Here is a 7,971-nt window from a genome sequence, read left to right as displayed (position 1 = left end):
GGACTGCTTTGGCGGCCATTTTGTAAAAGTGACTTTTTTTCACGATTTTTGATTGTTTTTTTTACATGTTTAGAGTGGTTGGGGAGATTTGTCTTGTATGGCGCATTTGTGTAGTTTGTTGGGTAGACTATACCATTTAAATAAAATTTCCCCATTTTTAGGGAAAATTTTGAGATTTTCCCCAAAAACCTGAAAAATAGAAATAACCGTTTCGGATTTTAAAAAATGATGCAGTTTAGTCAGAAAGGCTCATACTAATGACATTTGACTATTTTTATCACTTTCGGCTGGCAACCCTGAGAAATACGGGAGATTATATTTTTGAAAAAGTTCGACGTCGATTCAAGTTGAGGTGAATTGATCTTCCAGAAGGAGGGGAGGTGGGGTGATGTTTTTCTTTGTACATGGTTGAATATATGGTGAAATTCATGGGAAAATTCCGAAAACTCCAAAAATCAAAATGGCGGATGAAGTGGCAGCCATTTTGTAAAAGAGAATTTTTACATGTTTTAAGGCTATTTCACCTGTATTGAGTGGTCTGACAGTTTCGACTTGTAGAGCGCGTTTGTGTGTTTAGGTACGCTTAATTTTTCTATGAAATAAAAACTCCCCATTTTTAAGGAAAAAAACAAAATTTCCCTAAAAACATGTAAAATTTTACATAAATATGCAATTTTATCCCTTTCAGATGGTCTGAGGGGTTACGAATGTATAGCGCGTTTGTGTATTTAAATGCATACAATTTTATTTAAAAATAAAAACTCCCTACTTATAGGGAAAAAAACAAAATTTCCCTAAAAACATGGGATATTTTACATAAATATGCAATTTTATCGTTTTGTGATGGTCTGAGAGGTTTCGAATGTATAGCGTGTTTGTGCAGTTAAATGCATACAATTTCAATTTTAAATAAAAACTCCCCACTTATGGGGAAAAAAATCAAAATTTCCCTAAAAACGTATAAAAAATTACCAACATTAGCAATTTCACCCCGTTGAAGTGGTCAGACAGATTTATGGTATATGGCGCATTTGTGTAAATAAATACAAACAATAATTATTTAAAATAAAAACTCCCCACTTCTAGGGAAAAAATCAAAATTTCCCTAAAAACGTACAAAATTTAACAACATTAGCAATTTCACCCCGTTGAAGTGGTCAGACAGATTTATGGTTGATGGCCCATTTGTGTAGATAAATACAAACAATAATTATTTAAAATAAAAGCTCCCCACTCGTAGGGAAAAAATCAAAATTTCCCTAAAAACGTAGAAAAATTTACCAACATTAGCAATTTCACCCCTTTGAAGTGGTCTGACAGATTTGTGGTATATGGCGCATTTGTGTAGATAAATACAAACAATCATTATTTAAAATAAAAACTCCCCACTTGAAGGGAAAAAAACAAAATTTCCCTAAAAATATACAAAATGTAAATCACCTTTACCACAGTGTAAGTGCCGAGCGCAGCGAGGACATAGTCCTTCTTCAAGCTATATCAAAATAAAACCAGCCGAGCGCAGCGAGGCATCCGACAAGTAACCCTGCCATAAAGGAAAGAAATCCAAGAGAAGCGAGGCATAACGTATCATAATTATTAATATCAATAAAGAAAAACTACGGGAAAAGTCCCGTTTAAGAAGTGGAAAGCCGAGCGAAGCGAGGCAAAACAACCTAAACCATCAATCCAAAACCTAGAGAGCCGAGCGGAGCGAGGCAAAACTACTGAAACCAACATCCGAAAACCTGAAGAGCCGAGCGAAGCGAGGCAAAACAACCGAAACTATCATTCCGAGACTGGAGAGGAGCCGAGCGAAGCGAGGCTATACTACTTTAATCACCAACTGCCAGTTTAACTGGAGAGCCAAGCGCAGCGAGGAAAAACAATCCAAACCATCATACCACAAACATTGGAGAGCCGAGCGCAGCGAGGCAAAACATTTCAAAACATCATACCACAACCACTGAAGAGCCGAGCGAAGCGAGGCAATACAGCTTAAGTATAACCTAACCGTTAAAGAGGAGGCAAATCTATGCGAACCACCATACTGCAAACCCTGGAGAGCCGAGCGAAGCGAGGCAACACTACTCAAACCCTCGTCAACACAACTATATAACCTGAGAGCCGATTGTGGCTAAGAAATAACTTCAATGAATAAAAATGAAAGACAAAAGTGTAAGTTTGGCCGCGTGTGCAACGAAAAACGTAAAAAGCATAGTTCTATAATGTTAAAAAACGCACTTTATCCTACTTACTTTGTCTTAAACAGCAGACCCACATAAGAAAATAATGAATAAGAAAGCCTGTAAATTTCGTTTCTATGAAAAAGTTTCTTTTCAGGACAGAGTAAACTAATAATCGACACGCAAGAAAAACGCGCGAATGGAGGTGACTCAGATTTACGAGTATGAGGTGTGAAAGAACCCAATATTTGTACACAAAACGATGTCGGCTCGCTACTAGGTCTTTACGAAACCGAAAAATGACCATATAGATCAGTTTCTCTACCGTATTTGTGTGAGACAATCCGTAATTCATAATGAAAATAGTTTTCACGGCAAATATTAACATTCCTGTGGAGTTTTTTTTTTAATGTAAAGCTAAATTCAAGAAATATCGGTTGTACAATCCGGGCAATGAATAAGTTCCACTCACAAAATGCCGACCCCATACGACCCCAATTTTTACAAAGATTTAATTTAAAATTGGAACCAAATATTACCGTTTTTAGTTGGTAATATCCTGACGCTCTGTTAAATGTACGTGAATGTTGCAGAAGACGGCACTAAGCTAGATTTTTCCGTTTAGCTTTTCTCAGTGGAACCTTTTCATTGCCCGGGAGTGTACAACGGATATTTCTTGAATTTGTAAGTTGTGAGTCTATTATGGCAAAGTCAATACCCATCTGTTACCAAATTTCATACTGAAATTGGATTTCAAGGGAAAAATGGACCCCATAAAATATTCGATACGTTATAGTCAAGTGAATAACCGTATCTCACCAAAATTCATACTGAAAACCGTATCCCACCTAAAACAAAATCATCAGTACCCCTGTTATAAAGAAATTCATAGTGAACACAGTTTTTAAGGCATAACAAAACGCAAGAAGTATTTGCTACGGTATGGTCAAATCAATACCCTGCTGAAACCGAAATTCATATTGAAAACTGTATCCCCCCCTGAAACAAAATCATCAGTACCCCTTTTATAACGAAATTCATACTGAAAACAGCTTTTGATCCAAAACAAAACACAACAAAGACTTGCTACGTTTTGTTCGAGTCAATACCCTGCTGAAACCGAAATTCATAGTGAAAACTAATCCCACCTGAAATAAAAATCATCAGTACCCCTTTAATAAAGACATTCATAGTGAAAACAGTTTTTAAGGCGTAACAAAACGCAAGAAATATTTGCTACGATATGTTCAAGTCAACACCCTGCTGAAACCGAATTTCATTCTGTAAACTGTATTCCACCTAAAACAAAATCATCAGTACCCCCCTTAATAAATAAATTCATAGTGAAAACAGCTTTGATGGCATAACGAAACGCAAGAAGGATTTGCTACGGTATGGTCAAGTTAATACCCTGCTGAAACCGAAATTCATACTGAAAACTAATCCCACCTAAAATAATAGCGTCAGTACCCCTTTAATAAAAACATTCATAGTGAAAACAGTTTTTAAGGCGTAACAAAACGCAAGAAAGATTTGCTACGATATGTTGAAGTCAATACCCTGCTGAAACCGAACCTAGGGCATCAAAGCCCCGCGCGGCTGCTTGCAGCCCGCGCCACAACGCGACCTCTAGTTAATTAAATATAAAGCCAGACTTGTGGCAAAAGGATACACTCAAAAGTACGGTATTGATTATACAGAAACTTTCTCCCCAGTAGTGAGGTACTCGTCGATTAGAGTATTATTAGCACTGGCTGCTCAGTTTGACATGAGCATAGAGCATTTAGATGTAAAAACGGCATTTCTCAATGGTGATCTGTCGGAGACCGTGTTCATGGAACAGCCGGAGCAATTTGTTTCAAAAGAAAATGAAAATAAGGTTTGTAAATTAAATAAAGCTGTTTATGGGCTTAAACAGGCAGCTAAATCCTGGTATTAAAAAATAAACAAGGTGTTAACGGACAAGTTAGCATTCAGAAAACTATCATCGGAGCCTTGTGTATTTATTCATGGTCAGGAGCATGAGTTAATCATCATAGCTTTGTACGTTGATGATATTATCCTTTTTTCATCGAAGGCCTCTCAGCTTAAGAAGGATGATATAAAGAAGCAACTCATGAATGAGTTTGAGATGAAGGATTTAGGTCCAGCAAGTCAAGTTCTAGGTATGAGAATTATCAATAAAGATGGGAAGATCACATTGGATCAGACAGCCTACATAAAAAGGATTTTAGAAAGGTTTAATATGACTGATTGTAAGCCTGTATCTACTCCTATGGAAAGTGGGTTGAAATTGCATAAGGAAGAAAACTCTAACTGTAATTATGACTATAGGAATCTCATTGGATGTTTGATGTATTTGGCAGTTTGTTCGAGACCTGATATTGCTTATACTGTTAGTTACCTCAGTCAATTTAACAATTGTTACTCGGACACTCATTGGAAAGCTGCTAAGAGGGTGCTCAGATATTTAAAGGGTACGTATAATTATTGTCTTATTTTTGAAAAAGGTGACATGAAAATAACTGGGTACGCAGATGCTGATTGGGCTGCAGATGAGGTCGATCGACGTTCCTACACAGGGTATGTTTTCACTTTAGGAAAATCTGTTGTATCATGGGAAAGTCGAAAACAAAGAACCGTTGCTCTGTCTAGTACAGAAGCTGAATACATGGCAATTTCTGACGCCTCCAAGGAAGGTTTATTTTTGCGTACATTTTTGTATGAATGTACTGGTAAATATTATAACATTAATTTAAATAATGATAACCAGTCTGCACAGAAACTATGTACAAGTGCAACTTATCATGCAAGGTCTAAGCATATAGATGTGAGGCACCATTTTGTTAAAGATTTAGTTGGTTCAAAAATTGTTATTTTAAACTATGTACCTACTGTAGATATGTTTGCGGATGTGCTAACTAAATCATTGTCAAAGGAAAAACATGAAAAACTGATCTCTTTGTTTTTCTAAGTAGGTATAACTTGTTTGTTTTGTAATTAATTCTATATGAACCTTGTATAATTTTATGTTATAATTATAATGCTTATACTTGCAAAGTATTTTAGATTTTGTTAGACATACTAGGTAGGTAGATACTTGAAGTATTGTTTAAGGGTAGGTGTTTTGTTTAAGGGTAGGTGTTAGAATGTAAACAAAAGCACAGACCACTATTTTGTCTGATGACAGATGACGTTAGTTTTTTGACAGTTGTCAATGTCACTTGCTCTCTAACCTCTTGTGAAGCTTACTTGTGTTTTATTTTGGAAAAATAAATATTGCCGTAAATCGAAGTAATCCTGGTCTTATTTACCCAAAAACCAACAGACACAAAGCTTCGGTGATAAGCGCTCCGAAGAGTGTATCGCCATAGAATTGGAAACGTTAAAAATTAACCCGCAAGAAGACTTTTCTAGCTTTTATAGTAGAATACAACACGTTAAAAGCGCCCTAATAGCCAAGGTCAACCTTTTGGAAGACCAACAACTAAGAAAAAGTAAAGTAACAATATATGAGAATCTTGCCAAAAATGTTTTCCTCTATAACTTGCCTGAGGATTTAATAAGGATTGTAAGGTTGAAAGAATGTAATTCGATCGAAAGTGCCCTAAGCATCGTATTGGAAGAGGTAAACTTCAAATTCCAATATCAATCTAGAAACAATATGTTAAAGAATGCAACCCCCACGTCAAAACCCACACAGTTAACATCATTTAACAACCAGAATTCTTTCAGACCACCAGCATTCCTTCAGCAAGGCTTCAGACCTCTTGTTCCACAAAATAACCAATTTAAATTTGGCATCCCCCAAAATCAACCCTATGTTAGACCCAACTTCCAGCCTACAGGCTACAGACCGAATTTCCAGCCTACAGGCTACCGGCCCAACTTTCAGCCAACTGGTTACAGGCCCAACTTACCCCAAAATCAATTTAAGTTCGGCATCCCCAACCAAAACTTGCATAGACCACAGTTTAAATTTGGAATTCCCAACCAGCAGTTTCACCCCTATAAATCCAACAACGCAGTGACGACTGACGTATCCATGAGAACAGCCCCTGTAAAGCAATTCTCAAAACCAACCAACATGAACCAACTCTTTTATAACGAGTTGCCATACGAACCCGAATCAGAGCAAAATCAACCTGAAAACTATGACGATAATGTCTATTATCCTGAGTACGCTCACGAAGAACCCGCGTACAATGACGAATACTATAATGAAATCCCACCTATGTCTAATCAGGAAATAGAGACTGAAACTGAAAATGAAAATTTTCAGGAAGAAGCCTCCCCAACCAACCCGAAGAGATAATACAAATAAATTGCCACCAAGTTAATAAACTACCCCATATAGTCATCCCTGAAATAAATGCTAAGTTCATGATCGACACTGGTAGCACCCGATCTTTCATGAGCCCTGAAATAGCGAACTATTACTTTTCAGACTTCAAATACCAAGAGCCCTTTGAAGTAATTAGTACCCACTCACGCAGTAAGCACGGAGAAGTAATTTACATACCTCTCCTGAAAACATTTCAGAGCCCACTGAAACATAAATTTTATCTGTACAGCATAGATAAAAACTATGACGGTTTGATTGGTTCAGATCTGCTGACGGAGCTTGAAGCCACAGTAGATATGAAAAACCAACTACTTATAACACCCAACACACGGATACCAATAATATACAGTCCACCTCGACAGGCTATCCTTGAGCCCCGCTCAGAAACCCGTGTGAAAATTCCCACGAGCTTAGAAAATGGTGAAGCGATAGTTGACTACAGAGATTTCGGAAACGGAATTAGAATGCCTTCAGCAATAGTCACTTGTAAGAATGGCCTCGCTGAAACAATAATACAAAATCTTTCAGAGGAAAGCGTAACGCTTACATTCCATAAGCCTTTTCAGGTCCAACCTTTTCAGGAAACGGAAATAAAATGTAATTTCAACACCGCCACCACCGATTATGATGTAGACGAAATATTAAAAGACAACCTTAATAAAATCCGCCTTGATCACATGAACGAGGAGGAAAGAAAAGCAATTTTCCAACTTTGTTATGAGTACCGCGATATCTTTTACACAGATAAATTACCATTAACTTTCACCAATCAGGTAAAACATGAAATCAGAACCACTAACGAAGATCCGATCTATGTAAAACCCTATAGATTACCCCCGGTCCTTAATGAGGAAATCAATAGACAAGTGGAAAAACTGCTTAAGGATAACGTCATACAAGAATCCCACTCTCCGTGGAGTGCCCCAGTTCACCTCGTACCAAAAAAAATAGATGCATCCGGCGAACGAAAGTTCCGTATGGTAGTCGATTACCGACGCCTTAACGAAATAACTACAGACGATAAGTTCCCTTTGCCTAACATCACTGACTTACTAGATAAGCTAGGAAAATCTATATATTTCAGCACAATAGATTTGGCATCCGGCTATCACCAGGTAGAAGTGCTAGAAAGAGACAGAAAGAAGACGGCGTTCAGTACTCAGAACGGGCATTACGAGTTCACGCGTATGCCGTTCGGTTTAAAAACCGCGCCCGCTACTTTTCAGCGCGCAATGAACAACGTTCTAAGAGGCCTGCATAACATCCATTGCATGGTATACTTGGACGACGTGATAATCTTTTCAGCTAGCCTTCAGGAGCACATTCACAAGCTCAAAACAGTTTTCCAACGACTTAGAGAATCCAACCTGAAAGTACAGTTAGACAAAACAGAATTTTTGTGCAAGGAAGTTCTTTATCTAGGTCACAAAATAACTCAGAACG

The sequence above is a fragment of the Plutella xylostella genome, chromosome 27 (assembly GCF_932276165.1).
Source record: "Plutella xylostella chromosome 27, ilPluXylo3.1, whole genome shotgun sequence".
Classification (NCBI taxonomy): Eukaryota; Metazoa; Arthropoda; class Insecta; order Lepidoptera; family Plutellidae; genus Plutella; species Plutella xylostella.
This window is presented reverse-complemented; position numbering follows the sequence as displayed.